Below are 13,990 nucleotides of genomic sequence, written 5' to 3' on the forward strand. Positions count from 1 at the left end.
ATATTCTCATTTTAGAAAAGTCAGCTTTTCTAAAATCTAAGGTGTCTTCAGAATCTGCAGGTTAGGTCCACTTAGACCAGGTATGTCCAAAGTCCGGCCCGCGGGCCAATTGCGGCCCGCGTTCCTGACTGATAAGGCCCCACAGATAAGTTGCCCAAATAAAGATCTTACGGGCCCTGTCAGTGAGTCCCCGAGCACCTCTCAGGACTCCTGGGATCTCTCGCCACGAGACTTCACGTCATCTGCTGGCGCAGGGAAAAGGAAAGCTCAAATCTCGCGAGATCTCGGACGTCGTGAGATTTGGGCTTTCCTTCTCCCTGCGCCTCCACACACAGCCACAAGGGCGACCATTAAGGGCTATTGAAGAAAAAAAAAAACTTCTGCCTCCCAAACACCTTGACAAGGATCAGTAACTGCACAGACAACACACTGACAGGCAGACAGGGCTGTGCACTCAGGATACATGTATAAAGCAGACAAGGGAGCATATAGGAATCTGTGGTAGCAAGCTGTCATACCCTTCATTAACCCCTGACTGTCCGTGACTGTGCTATAATTCCATTATCTGATGACCTAGTCTATGTGCTCCAGTCCAGATCTCAGTTTCACTCTTCACGTTAGTGCAGGAAAAATTTTTTTCAGTTGAGATGAGTACATTATAAAATCTCAGTTAATGTCAGTTGGTCTAAATCAGTTATAAATATATTTGAACACATGTATACTTGGTGTTATGTTCCTGCTCACGTTTTTTTTAACTTAAACGTTGACAGACAACCTTTATTACTTTGTGTAATGTACTTTACAATGTTCCTGACATATCTCAGCTTCCTGTTTTTTTTATATTAAAGGCAGAGTGATTTAACACCTGTTTAGATTTGTCATCCAAGTCACAAAATGACTTGATTTTCAATAAACTTTGCATGAAATAGTTAATTTGCATTTAATTTTAATGGTTCAAAGAATGTCAGGCAAAATGGTCGGCCCTCGCACATGTTCACTTCATCAAATCTGGCACTCTTTGGAAAAAGTTTGGACATGCCTGACTTAGACACTCATCTCTGCGCTTTCGCATTGAGGATTCACTGTTGCTATGGATCAAGAGAAAAGCACACATACCCTTCCTTGCACTTTTTATCTCACTAGCACAGCCTATGGCTAGCTTGTGATAGTTACATTTTTATCATACAGCCATGGACTAGAACTGTAACAGTACTTCTGTGGGATTTTCTTTCCTGCACAAGGCAGGAGACAGTGTGAGCAGCCACATTTTTACACAGTCCATTTTGAAGATTTTTTTGACTGGCTCAGGAGAAAAGGGGCCCCCTGGCCAGCCTGTCTCTGAGTGGCAGATAGCCTTTAAATGCATGGAGTTCCCCGGTATGGTAATCATCTATATGTCCAATATTTAGAAGAGAAACAGAAATTCAGAAACTAAGTGCCTGCAACAATTTCTCTGCCAGTGCACAAATGAGAGAATATCATGATTTACCAGTATATGTACTGTTGGACTGTGCTTACCCACAATTAAAAAGCAAATTGCAATCAAATATAAATATAAATCACTATAGAGCAAAATTGCTATCATTTGCCAAATAACCAATTATTCAAGAATATCTATAAATGGTTTTAAGTTACTTACATAACCATGTCGTTCAGAATTTACATGGGATTTGTTTTCAGACAGTGTACAGTTCAATAACTTCTGCATGAAATCCATACATGAAGCCACTAGGGGGTACTGTTGCCCCAGGTTTCTCTGTAGCATTAGAAATGTCTCTGAGACACAACACAGAATAACAACATATTGTTGGGTACCTAAGAGTGAAGTAAATTATTGCTTGGCACATGCGAAGACCTGAATAGCACTGGGGTAAGACATGAGGCAGGTATTACATCATGCTATGGCTCAATTTATTCCTGCTTTATTATAATACATGCTCGGAAACTACAATTTCCAGTTGTTCGTTGCGCATATTTATAGCTTGTATAATCAGTTAATAATCATAACTAATTATTATTAAAATGAGCTGCTGTAGTGCATAACTACCAAGTGTGTCTCTGTAGGCAGGGCAGTCCCTTGATGGTATCCAAAAACTACGTCCCTTTTTCCAATACTGAAGACATTATTTTCTAGTAGCTCAAAATGCTTGCTGGGTGTATCACATGGTTGTGTGGTAATAAAAGTGAGAATGTTTATATAAACAGCAGAAACTTTTTTAAACATTAAAATACTTAAATAAAATACATTATTCTTCTTCTAAACATATCGCACCATTGCATGAATAGGCCCCAAAGTCACTGAAAAAGTGCTAAAGCAATGGCCCCTAGCCAGGCATCTAATAAAATGAATGGTCTTACTTGGCCTTTTCAAATGTTGGGGTACTACCGTAATTACATCTCGTATTAAGCTCACGTGAATGGTAACATTTGTGCAAATGTGGTGTATGGAGGATAGGTGCTGTTGATCTAAAGTCAGAAGAATAAAGATTTCATCAGTCATCTGATTGATTAAAACTAGCTAAGCCCCCTTTATACACGTTGGGTTTGTCAGGTAAACACTGAATGCAAATTACAGTGATCATGTGATTGCCAACACTGCTAAGGCTTCCTATAATAGTACAATGAGAACTTGATGGCAGAAAGTACATTCATTTAACCCATTAAGGACCAGGCTGCTTTTTAATTTTTTGTACTCTTTGTGACCAAGACACTTTTGCTGTGCTTTTGTTTAGCTGTAATTTGCTCCTCACACATTCAGTGTACACATAAGTTATACATTGTTTTTTCAGGACAAGAAGGGCTTTCTTCCAAAACAATTTTTTTGATCATATCAAAAAATAATAAAAAATAAAATATGATAAAAAATTGAAAACAAACCCACTTTTATTTGAAAAATATTTTACTCATCTGAAAAAACCTGCTTAATAGATTCTACTATTTGTCCTGAGTTTAGAAATACCCAAAGTTGTTTTTTTATGCTTTTTCTGCAGGACATCTTTGAAGCCGGTCAGTTCAATTTACCCCATCAACTCATATGTTTTTGAAAACTAGACAACCCAGGGTAATTCAAATTTTGAGGTGGTATTTTTTGTGTCTTTTTTAATCACACACATTGTACTTCAGGTATAAATTTATCACTCCTGGTATATGTCACTGTCAAACACCCAAATATGTGTTCAGAAACATCTCTTGAGTACAGTGACATCAGCCATGCATGAGTTTGTCTGGTTGGTTGGGGGCTAAAAGGCTACATTTGGGAAGTGTGTGTTTTTCCCATTTTGGTCAGTTTGTGCCCATCAAACCATTCTTTTTTTTTACTTTTTAAATTTTATTTTACTTTTTGGACTTTTTTTTACATTTTGCTTGAACTAGGTGGTTCCGCTGATGGTGACATCACTGCATAATTATTTTTTTTTAGCTATTTTAATTTTTTTTTAAAAAATTTCCATTCATATTTTACTAATCACATTGTGATTAGAAAGCTGGGTTCCTATGACTTACATGGTTGAATGTAGTACCTGTATGCAACCTGCAAAGGGGAGCCAGAGTTCTCAGGAGGGTCTGGAGAGATCCCTCTTGGAAACGTTTATTATTTTAAAAGACACACTGCCATCTCTCGCAGTGATAATTGTGACTGCGTTTTGGAGCGGTCACAGTGCGTCCTGGAGTGGGTATTCGGTGTCGTTGAATGCCTCGCTATCGAGGCATTTCAGCAACACCATTAAACTCTTTAAAAACGGTGTCTGCTGCAATTGATGTTGATGCCCGAGGGAGGGGCCAGACATAGCCCCTGATGTCGATCTCGGTATTGCTGAATGCCTCAACATACAGCAACACCGTTTAAGCGAAGAAACTATTATAAATTGCTTTCTAAGCTTGTTTAATGTCATGACGTGCTATTTTTTGCGGTCAATACTAGTGCATTCTTGAACACACTACTTTGGAACAATCCAGCACAGCCAAGTTTGTATGAGCAAGTATGCGTGATTAAGGGAATGAATATGAGTATCTGAATGAGTGAATGAATGTTTGTGAATGAGTGTGTGATAGCATGGATGTATAGGTGAGTGGGGGATAGCATGGCATAGGCAGGCTGTAATCACACTCCTATTATGCCCAGGTTCCAGCATGTACTGGCTGCCTGGACATGATAGGAGTGTGATTGCTGTTCGCCATTACCGTATTGGCTCGAATATAGGCCGCGCTTTTTCCCCCCACTTTAAGTCTTTAAAGTGGGGGTGCGGCCTATATTCGGGGTTTAGCGCCCGACGCCCGGGACATGCAGTCCCGGGCGCCGGGCAGGCAGCGGGGTTAGGATACAGATCCCCCGCAGCGGTGCAGGGGACCTGCATCCTACTCCCCGATATGCTCAGACAGCCTCCCCTGCCAGCACTTCCCATGGAGGAGGGGGGTGCCGGCACGGGAGGTTGTCTAAGCGCATCATGCGGATGCGTTTTACCTCTGCACCCCCCCGGACTTACCGGAGCAGACTCCCGGGTGTCTTGCGGGGCCGGCGGGGGACATCTACGCAATACAACTTCCGGTGCCGGTGCAGGGGACCTGCATCCTACTCCCCGATATGCTCAGACAGCCTCCCCTGCCAGCACTTCCCACGGAGGAGGGGGGTGCCGGCACGGGAGGTTGTCTAAGCGCATCATGCGGATGCGTTTTACCTCTGCACCCCCCCCGGACTTACCGGAGCAGACTCCCGGGTGTCTTGCGGGGCCGGCGGGGGACATCTACGCAATACAACTTCCGGTGCCGGCACTGGATGTATGCCGGCCCCGCAAGACACCCAGGAGTCTGCTCCGGTAAGTCGGGGGGGGGCAGAGGAGAACAGTGGTAGCATATCTCGGGGAGGGAGGACAGTGGTAGCATATCTCGGGGAGGGAGGACAGTGGCAGCATATCTCGGGGAGGGAGGACAGTGGCAGCATATCTCGGGGAAGGAGGCCAGTGGTAGCATATCTCGGGGAGGGAGGACAGTGGCAGCATATCTCGGGGAGGGAGGACAGTGGCAGCATATCTCGGGGAGGGAGGACAGTGGTAGCATATCTCGGGGAGGGAGGACAGTGGTAGCATATCTCGGGGAGGGAGGACAGTGGTAGCATAGCTTGGGGAGGGAGGACAGTGGTAGCATATCTCGGGGAGGGAGGACAGTGGCAGCATATCTCGGTGGGTGGGACAGAGTGGCAGCATGTTTTTTTTGGTGCTTTTTTAAAGAAAAAAACTTTTTCTTTAAAAAAGCACCAAACTTTTAGGGTGTGGCCTATATACGGGGGCGGCCTATATCCTAGCCAATACGGTATATATATATATATATATATATATATATATATATATATATATGTCTATATAGTGTGGTAAAGTGTATGGGAGAGTGGTTGATGGGATATATATCTCACCTGGTTTCCTCAGCCAGGCATGGTAGCAAACCCAGGTGCTCTCAGGTGAGGCTTCCTAAGCTCGTTACTGGGGAGGAAGCCTTAAAAGAGAGGGCTGTTAGGTTTGCAGGGGGAGGAGAAACTGAGTGAAGGAGCCGCTACAGCCAGCGCTGCAGCCCACCAGGTATGAAGCTTTACCCATGCAAAACCTGTTATTTTGCTTTGTGCCAGACCGTAGGCTTGTAGAGAGGTATCCGGATGTTTAGTTAGAGCCGGACAGGCTTAGAGTTTGTTTTGTTTACAAGGTGCTCTGTGCCTACAGCATCTAAATAAACACACTTTACGTTTGAAACCTGTGTGAAGACTGTCATTGCCGCCCCATGCGTGAGCTGTTCCCTACAATTGGTGGAGAATGCGGGCAAAGTGGTGCTAGGAGCAACGGCATGACAAAACACTGCATTTGAAATTTCTGGACATTTAAAGGGCCGGAAGCGTATGTCCTGAGTGAAAGCTGCAGCACTGTAAGGCCCATCCGGCACAATGGAGGAGGTGATAAAACAGCTGATACAGGCTAACCTGAGACATGAGCAGGCTTTTGAAGCCCAGCAACATGCGCAACAGCAGACTATGGCCCAACAACAGGAAACGAATCGCCTGTTTATGGAGCAGATTGCTGCGCTCAGAGAGACTGTTGTGGCTCAGCCCCAACGAATGGAGGCAAGCCCCCTTGAGACTGTTGCTGTGAGGAGGGCCGTTCAGCGGGGCTTACAAAAAATAACGCCCGACGACGACGTCGAGGCCTACCTCACCGTATTTGAGAGAGTGGCGGAGAGAGAGAGACTGCCAGTTGCAGAGTGGGCAGAAGTGATTGCACCCTTTCTGACTGGTGAACCGCAAAAGGCCTACTATGACCTCGGGGAGCAGGATGTCCGGGACTTTACAAAACTAAAAATGGAGCTCCTTGCTCGCCTGGGTGTTACGCCCGCTGTTCGGGCCAAGAGAGTCCACTGTTGGAAATACACCATGGACAAGCCTGCCAGGTCCCAGATGTATGATCTTATTCATCTTGTACGTAAGTGGCTGGAACCAGAGTCCACTACACCAGCCCAGATTGTGGAAAAGGTGGTAGTGGACCACTACACTTCCGTGCCCTCCCGGCGGAGCTACAACGGTGGGTTGGGCATGGAGACCCCAGAACTGCTGAGCAGCTTGTCAACATGGTGGAAAGGTTCATAGCAACCGAGGACTTCCTCCGTGAGGTCCCTGCGGCACCAGCACCTTCCAAGACCGTCAGACCCGCGACATCTTTGGGTAAGAGAGTTCCAGCTGGAGGTGTATGGAAAAATGTGAGAGAGAGCAGGGCTCTGGAGTTTGGGCGAGGGCACAGGACTGATTCTGAACCCCTGGGGCCCCACAGTCCTAGAAAGGGCTCCCTACTAAAGAGGCCAGGGACCCCCCAGTGCTGGAGGTGCCATGAGTGGAGACACATAGCCGCCTATTGCTCTCTTAACTCAGAACCCATGGTGTGTGACGCTAGTCGGCGTCAGTCCCTATTTGCAGAACCTGTTTGTGCAGCCATTCCAGAGTCAGAGACTGAGCCACATTTTTGTATGGTGAAAATAAATGACTGCTCCGTGAAGGCACTTTTGGACTCGGGTAGCCTGGTGACTTTGGTTCGGGCCGGCCTTGTGGCTATGAACTACGTGCCGAACAAGCACATAAGAGTGCTATGCATCCATGGGGATATTGTAGCTTACCCTGTGGCCCCCATTAAGTTGGTGACCCCATCTGGAACTGTGACCTACGAAGTCGGAGTTGTAAAAAGACTTATACATGCGGTTATATTAGGCCGCGATTTCCCATTGTTCTGGGAGTTGAGGAAGAAGAAGAAACTTCCCTACCCGGCCAACAGGTCTTAGATTTAGAAATGTCTTGGGGTAACTTCGGGACCGAGCAAGTGAGAGACCCCACTCTGGGAACTGCACGGGCAAATGTCACCATAGTAAATGGGGTACCACAGGAACCTGAAGCTGACCAGAAATTTCCACATTTTGCCATGAATGGGGATCTAGTGTACCGGGTCACCAAAGTTAACAAGGAAATTGTGGAACAGCTTCTGGTGCCAAAACCATACCGACACCTGGTGCTGGACATAGCTCATAACCATGTGTTTGGGGGGCACTTGGGGACTAATAAAACACAAGAGAGGGTCCTCCAAAGGTTTTATTGGCCTGGGGTGTATGAAGAAGTAAAAAGGTATTGTGAGTCATGCCCCACATGCCAGACAAGTGCCCCAACACCACACTTCCGTAGCCCCTTGGTACCACTTCCCATCATTGAAGTACCATTTGAGAGAGTTGCCATGGATTTGGTAGGGCCCATTGTCAAATCTGCTAGGGGACACCAATACATTTTGGTTGTATTGGATTATGCTACCCGGTACCCAGAGGCGGTACCCTTAAGAAACATGGCCTCCAAAAATATTGCTAGAGAGTTGTTTTACATGTTCTCTCGCACGGGGATCCCTAAAGAAATTCTTACTGACCAGGGTACGCCCTTTATGTCACTGGTCATGAAAGACCAGTGTAAGTTGTTTAAAATCACTCACCTCCGTACCTCAGTGTACCACCCTCAAACAGACGGGTTAGTTGAGAGGTTTAACAAAACCCTAAAGCATATGCTAAAAAAGGTGGTAGAAAGGGATGGTCGGGATTGGGACTGTCTATTACCCTACCTCATGTTCTCTATCCGGGAGGTGCCCCAAGTGTCTACAGGGTTTTCCCCCTTTGAGTTAGTCTATGGCCGACATCCAAGGGGTTTGTTAGATATTGCCAAAGAAACTTGGGAGACCGAGGCCACCCCATATAAAAGTGTTATTGAACATGTGGCTCAGATGCAGGACCGAATAGCGACAGTGATGCCTATCGTTAAAACGCATCTGCAAAGCGCACAGGAGGCCCAGTGCAGAAATTATAACAGATCTGCCAGGTTGAGGGCCTTTAATCCTGGGGACAGGGTCCTAGTTTTAGTGCCCACCGTCGAAAGTAAGTTTTTAGCCAAGTGGCAGGGTCCCTATGAGGTTGTAGAGAAGATAAGTGAGGTGAATTACAAGGTCCATCAACCAGGCAGGAGAAAACCCTTCCAGGTTTACCACGTAAACCTGATCAAGCCGTGGAAAGATCGGGAGTCTTTGGGGGCGACCCAGGCAGGGGTCAAGGAAGTGGGGCAACCAGTTCCCCCAGTAACAATAGGAGAGGCACTGTCAGTGCCCCAGAAGCAGGAGGTGAGGGAGTTCCTGCAGGAAAACAGACGCAAGTTTTCGGACCTACCTGCCCGAACCCACCTCATAAAACACCATATTAAAACTGAGCCTCACAGTAAAGTGAACCTGAAGCCATACAGGATACCAGAAGCACGTAGAGAGGCGGTATCCTCTGAGGTCAGGCGCATGCTTGAATTAGGTGTGATTGAGGAATCCACTAGTGAATGGTCAAGCCCCATTGTGCTAATCCCAAAGTCCAATGGGACGTGGAGGTTCTGTAATGACTTCAGGAGATTAAATGAGGTCTCAAAGTTTGATGCGTACCCCATGCCCCGAGTGGATGAACTGGTTGAGAGGCTTGGGAAGGCAAGGTACATCACAACACTTGACCTTACAAAGGGCTATTGGCAGATACCGTTGACTGAGGAGGCTAAAGAGAAGACTGCCTTTTCCACTCCAGAGGGCCTGTTCCAGTATGTTGTGATGCCATTTGGGTTACATGGGGCCCCTGCTACCTTCCAGAGGCTGATGGATCTGATTTTGAGACCACATCGTGATTATGCCGCTGCTTACCTGGACGATGTGGTAATTTTTTCGTCTGACTGGAAAAGTCACCTCTGTAAGGTACAGGGCGTGTTGGACTCCATTAGTGATGCAGGCCTAACCATAAACCCTGAAAAATGTGCAGTGGGTCTGGAGGAAGCAAGATACCTGGGTTATATCATTGGTAGGGGGCTGGTTAAACCCCAGATCAATAAGATTGAGGCGATACAGAACTGGCCTAGGCCAGTAACAAAGAAACAAGTGAGGGCTTTCCTTGGCATAACCGGGTACTACCGTCGGTTCGTGCCCAACTTTGCTTCAATGGCAACACCATTGACAGACTTAACGAAGGGTGGTAAGTCAGTGATGGTAAAGTGGAACCTCGAGGCAAAAAAGGCTTTTCAGAGTCTAAAGTCTGCCCTGTGTGACCAGCCAGTGCTCGTTTCCCCTGATTTTAGGAAACCATTTCTGGTTCAGACAGACGCGTCTGCTAGAGGTTTGGGAGCAGTTTTGTCACAAGTGGTTAATGGGGAAGAACACCCAGTGCTGTACTTGAGTAGGAAACTGACCCCAGCCGAGGAAAATTATGCCATAGTGGAAAGGGAGTGTCTCGCCATCAAGTGGGCGTTGGAGTCCCTGAGATATTATCTCCTGGGCAGGGAATTCGTGTTGGTGACTGACCATGCTCCTCTGGCATGGATGAAACAGAATAAGGAGAGAAATGCAAGAGTGACCAGATGGTTTCTCTCCTTGCAAAATTTTCGATTTACAGTGGAGCATAGACCAGGGAAATTACATGGGAATGCGGATGCGTTGTCCAGGGTGTACTGTATGGTTGCTGACGCTGTCCAGACCTCTGGTCTGGAGTCGACGGGGGGGATATGTGGTAAAGTGTATGGGAGAGTGGTTGATGGGATATATATCTCACCTGGTTTCCTCAGCCAGGCATGGTAGCAAACCCAGGTGCTCTCAGGTGAGGCTTCCTAAGCTCGTTACTGGGGAGGAAACCTTAAAAGAGAGGGCTGTTAGGTTTGCAGGGGGAGGAGAAACTGAGTGAAGGAGCAGCTACAGCCAGCGCTGCAGCCCACCAGGTATGAAGCTTTACCCATGCAAAACCTGTTATTTTGCTTTGTGCCAGACCGTAGGCTTGTAGAGAGGTATCCGGATGTTTAGTTAGAGCCGAACAGGCTTAGAGTTTGTTTTGTTTACAAGGTGCTCTGTGCCTACAGCATCTAAATAAACACACTTTACGTTTGAAACCTGTGTGAAGACTGTCATTGCCGCCCCATGCGTGAGCTGTTCCCTACAATAGATATATATATAGATAGATAGATATATATATATATATATAGTTTTTTTTGTCCAATTTTGGTGGTGGCGTTCTTACAAGAGTAATGTGTACTAACAGTGGGGTTACTGTGTCAAAATGGTCACAAAATGAAGCTCTGCTTTGACTTGAGTTTTATTTGGGGTCTATAATCAGAAGAAGGTTAACAGCCACACTGTAAATTGGTTCACAGGTAGTAGTCTACCCTTTGTGACAGCCATTCGTTTCTGCTATTGCTGGGCCAAGGAATTGATGCAGATCAAGTGGAGCGAGGATGAATTGGGCATGAATAAGAACACAACTGACAACTGGAACAACTATATGCTAGAGGTCTGCGACAACTATCTTGTCGAGCTACAGAAGATTGGAGGCAGAGGATTAATTCTCGACGAGAGCTTGTTTACTAAGCATAAGAACAATGCCAGCCAAGTGTTTCCTCAGCAGTGGGTATTTGGAGGAAATTGTTAGGAGACCCTCAAGTGTTTCATGGTTGGAGTTACCGATCGCAGTGCAGCAACCTTAATGACGACAATTTGGGAAATATCGAAACAGGCTCTATCGTTTACTCAGATAGTTGGCGTGCCTAGAAGAAGTGGAAAAGGCCGGATTTGAGCATTTTAAAGTCAGTCATCGCTACAATTTTATTGGTCTGCACACTGGCGTCAGCACACAGACCGTCGAGCGAATGTGAGGATTGGCTAAATGGAGCAAATAACACAGAGGAACTGCACGTCATCATTTGGAGTCATATTTGGCTGAATTCTTTTGGAGGCATCACGTGGGACACGAGGAAATATTTGAGTCACTGTTGGAAGCAATGAAACTTTTCTGGCCTCTGAAATCTCAATTATAATTGTTATTGTGTCTCTATACTTGCATAGATAAATTGTTTTGAATAATCAATAAGTTTTTTTTAATGGGTCAGGATAACAGGAAAGTAACAAAGGAGCATTATAAATGTAGCAAAGTAAGAAAAAGACAAGAAAATCAAAATCAAGTAATAGCACGCTAGTCTGTATTGACCTGAAAACAGTTTTTAACTTCTAGCTTCCTATGTCCTGTATTTTTCCCTGTAATTTTTAATTTGCTTAAATACAGATGTATTTTGCTATAAACGGTGTATATAGCAATGTATTTAATTGAGCGGTTTACTCAAAACAGTGTACATGGAAATTAACCCATTGTGCTACAAATACTAGATATTAGAATAAATACGAAATATAAGAATAACATCTGATACAGTTGTAAACATAGCCACTTGACAGATAAATTACTATAATGCCTATAACGCCTAAGTAACGAATCCTTTTAGAGATTAGCAAATTTATATTCGTGAAATGTCTGCAAGGAGAAAGGAGAATTCTATTCTGCAAAGGTGAAAGTAGCCAAAGAGTTAACTTAAGGATCTTGGGGGCATAGAGTACTTGCCCCAACTATTTGTCCACACCACCACAAATAATGTAACAAATGAATGTAAAATTAACAGTGCATTGTAGATTTCTTAATTCATTTGTTATGTCACTCTCTGTTCAAATTAAGCATTACATTATACGTGTGACCTAATCTGAGGCTAGGTCACAGTACATGTGCAAACCATGTTCCACTATAAAATAGTCACTGTGCATGTGTAGCCAGTAGAGATGCACTGAAATGAAAATTCTGGACCAAAACCTAAAATTCAGCATTCACTTGGCCGAAACCGAAAATGCACCCCCCACACACCTTTCAAATAACTAAAAAAAAAGAACCACACTTTTATTAACCAAGCATCTTCTCTGGTAAGGACACAATTCTTCTCTCCATTTTTATATTTCATACCATCTTTTAATATGCTCTGAATAAATGGCATTCAACCCTGCCAAAAAAAACAACATCCATTTTAGACTTTTCATTGAGTTGGCATTGAATAACCTATACGTCCTGTGTGATCATTGGCAGGATTTCACAATGTGAATCACAGAACAAGTGGTATACGCCTAACATAACATGCAATTGAGGGTGCAGTATTCATTCTTGTATAATATACTTGCAACTAGAGGCCCATTTGTCAAGTAATAATATCTTTGATTCTTTCCAATCAGGCTTCAGAAAACGTCATAATAGCACTGAAACTGCCCTGGTTCGCGTTCTGAATGACCTCTTGATGGCAAGAGACAAGGGTAATTCTTCTAGATCTGTCAGCAGCATTTGAAACCATTGATCATAAGATTCTTATTGAGCGACTGCAAGACCTATGCAGGCTGGGAGGCACAGTCCTAACATGGTTTAAATCTTTCTTCACAAACAGGTCACTGAGGGTGTCATCAGGAATGTGTTCTTCAGCTCCCACACCACTAACGTGTGGAGTACCACAAGGATCCATTCTATCTCCCACTCTATTTGCCATATACATGCTGCCACTGGGGGACATCATCAGACAACATGGATTAAGATACCACAACTATGAAGATGACATGCAGCTCTACCTTTCCTTTACACCAGGAACTAAGGATCCAACATCTCTTTTTAACAGATGCTTAGCAGATCTCTTAGAATGGATGCAAGCTAGCTGGTTGTCACGGAGCTGGCTAGTCCGACCGACTACCTCCGCTGTCTTGTGCTCCCTTAGCCTGGGACACACACTTTCCCCGGTTCCCCAGTAGCCGAGACTCAGTGTACGGTAAAACCAAACGAAGACTGATTTATTTCTCGCACACAGGACTGGATATATCCAGCAAAACACACATTAACATAAAACAAGATATAGGGACACAAACCGCCCCCTTAATCTGCCTCCCAGGGGCAGTAACGAGATTAACAATACAATGGACCATGAGGTGGAGGGGTCTGATATTAAATTAAAACAATGGCAGTCACTCCCTGGTTGCAGATCCTGGCTGTCTGCTGGAGATAATCCCCTCAGCCAGTGATGAGATGATACTGCTGGGGTAGCCACAGAAGCCTTTACAAACCCAGGGCCCATAGTCAATAGGGAGGAGGCTGGCAGTCAGGCCTCTCCAGTGGTCCCAGTGATGGAGGCTTCCGTCACACTGGTTAAAGGTAGATCCTGATATTTTCTGTCATGAATCTCTCAATAAACGGAGAATTTACAAAAAAAAAAAGGTAGATTCTGATAAAACAGAAGTCCTGTTGATCAGAGAACACAGGATAACTGCGCCGATTCTAGGAAATACTTACACAACTGGCATAGAATTCGGGGGTTCAGAGCTACTCAGGTCAAGTGAAGTGCGAAAGTACTCCTTGACAGTGTAAACGTCAACTCTCCGCTGCAACAAAATCTGCCTTCTTCCACCTGTGGAATAAAGCCAGGATAAAGCACCTAATCCCACCAGAGGATACGGCCACCCTAATCCATGCATTTTCGACATCTCATTTGGATTATTGCAATGCACTATATGTAGGCCTCCCAGAAAAAGAACTTCACAAACTGCACTTGGCTCAGAACGCAGCAGCCAGACTATTAACAAATCAACCC

The sequence above is a fragment of the Spea bombifrons genome, chromosome 1, assembly GCF_027358695.1.
Source record: "Spea bombifrons isolate aSpeBom1 chromosome 1, aSpeBom1.2.pri, whole genome shotgun sequence".
In the NCBI taxonomy this organism is placed as follows: Eukaryota; Metazoa; Chordata; class Amphibia; order Anura; family Pelobatidae; genus Spea; species Spea bombifrons.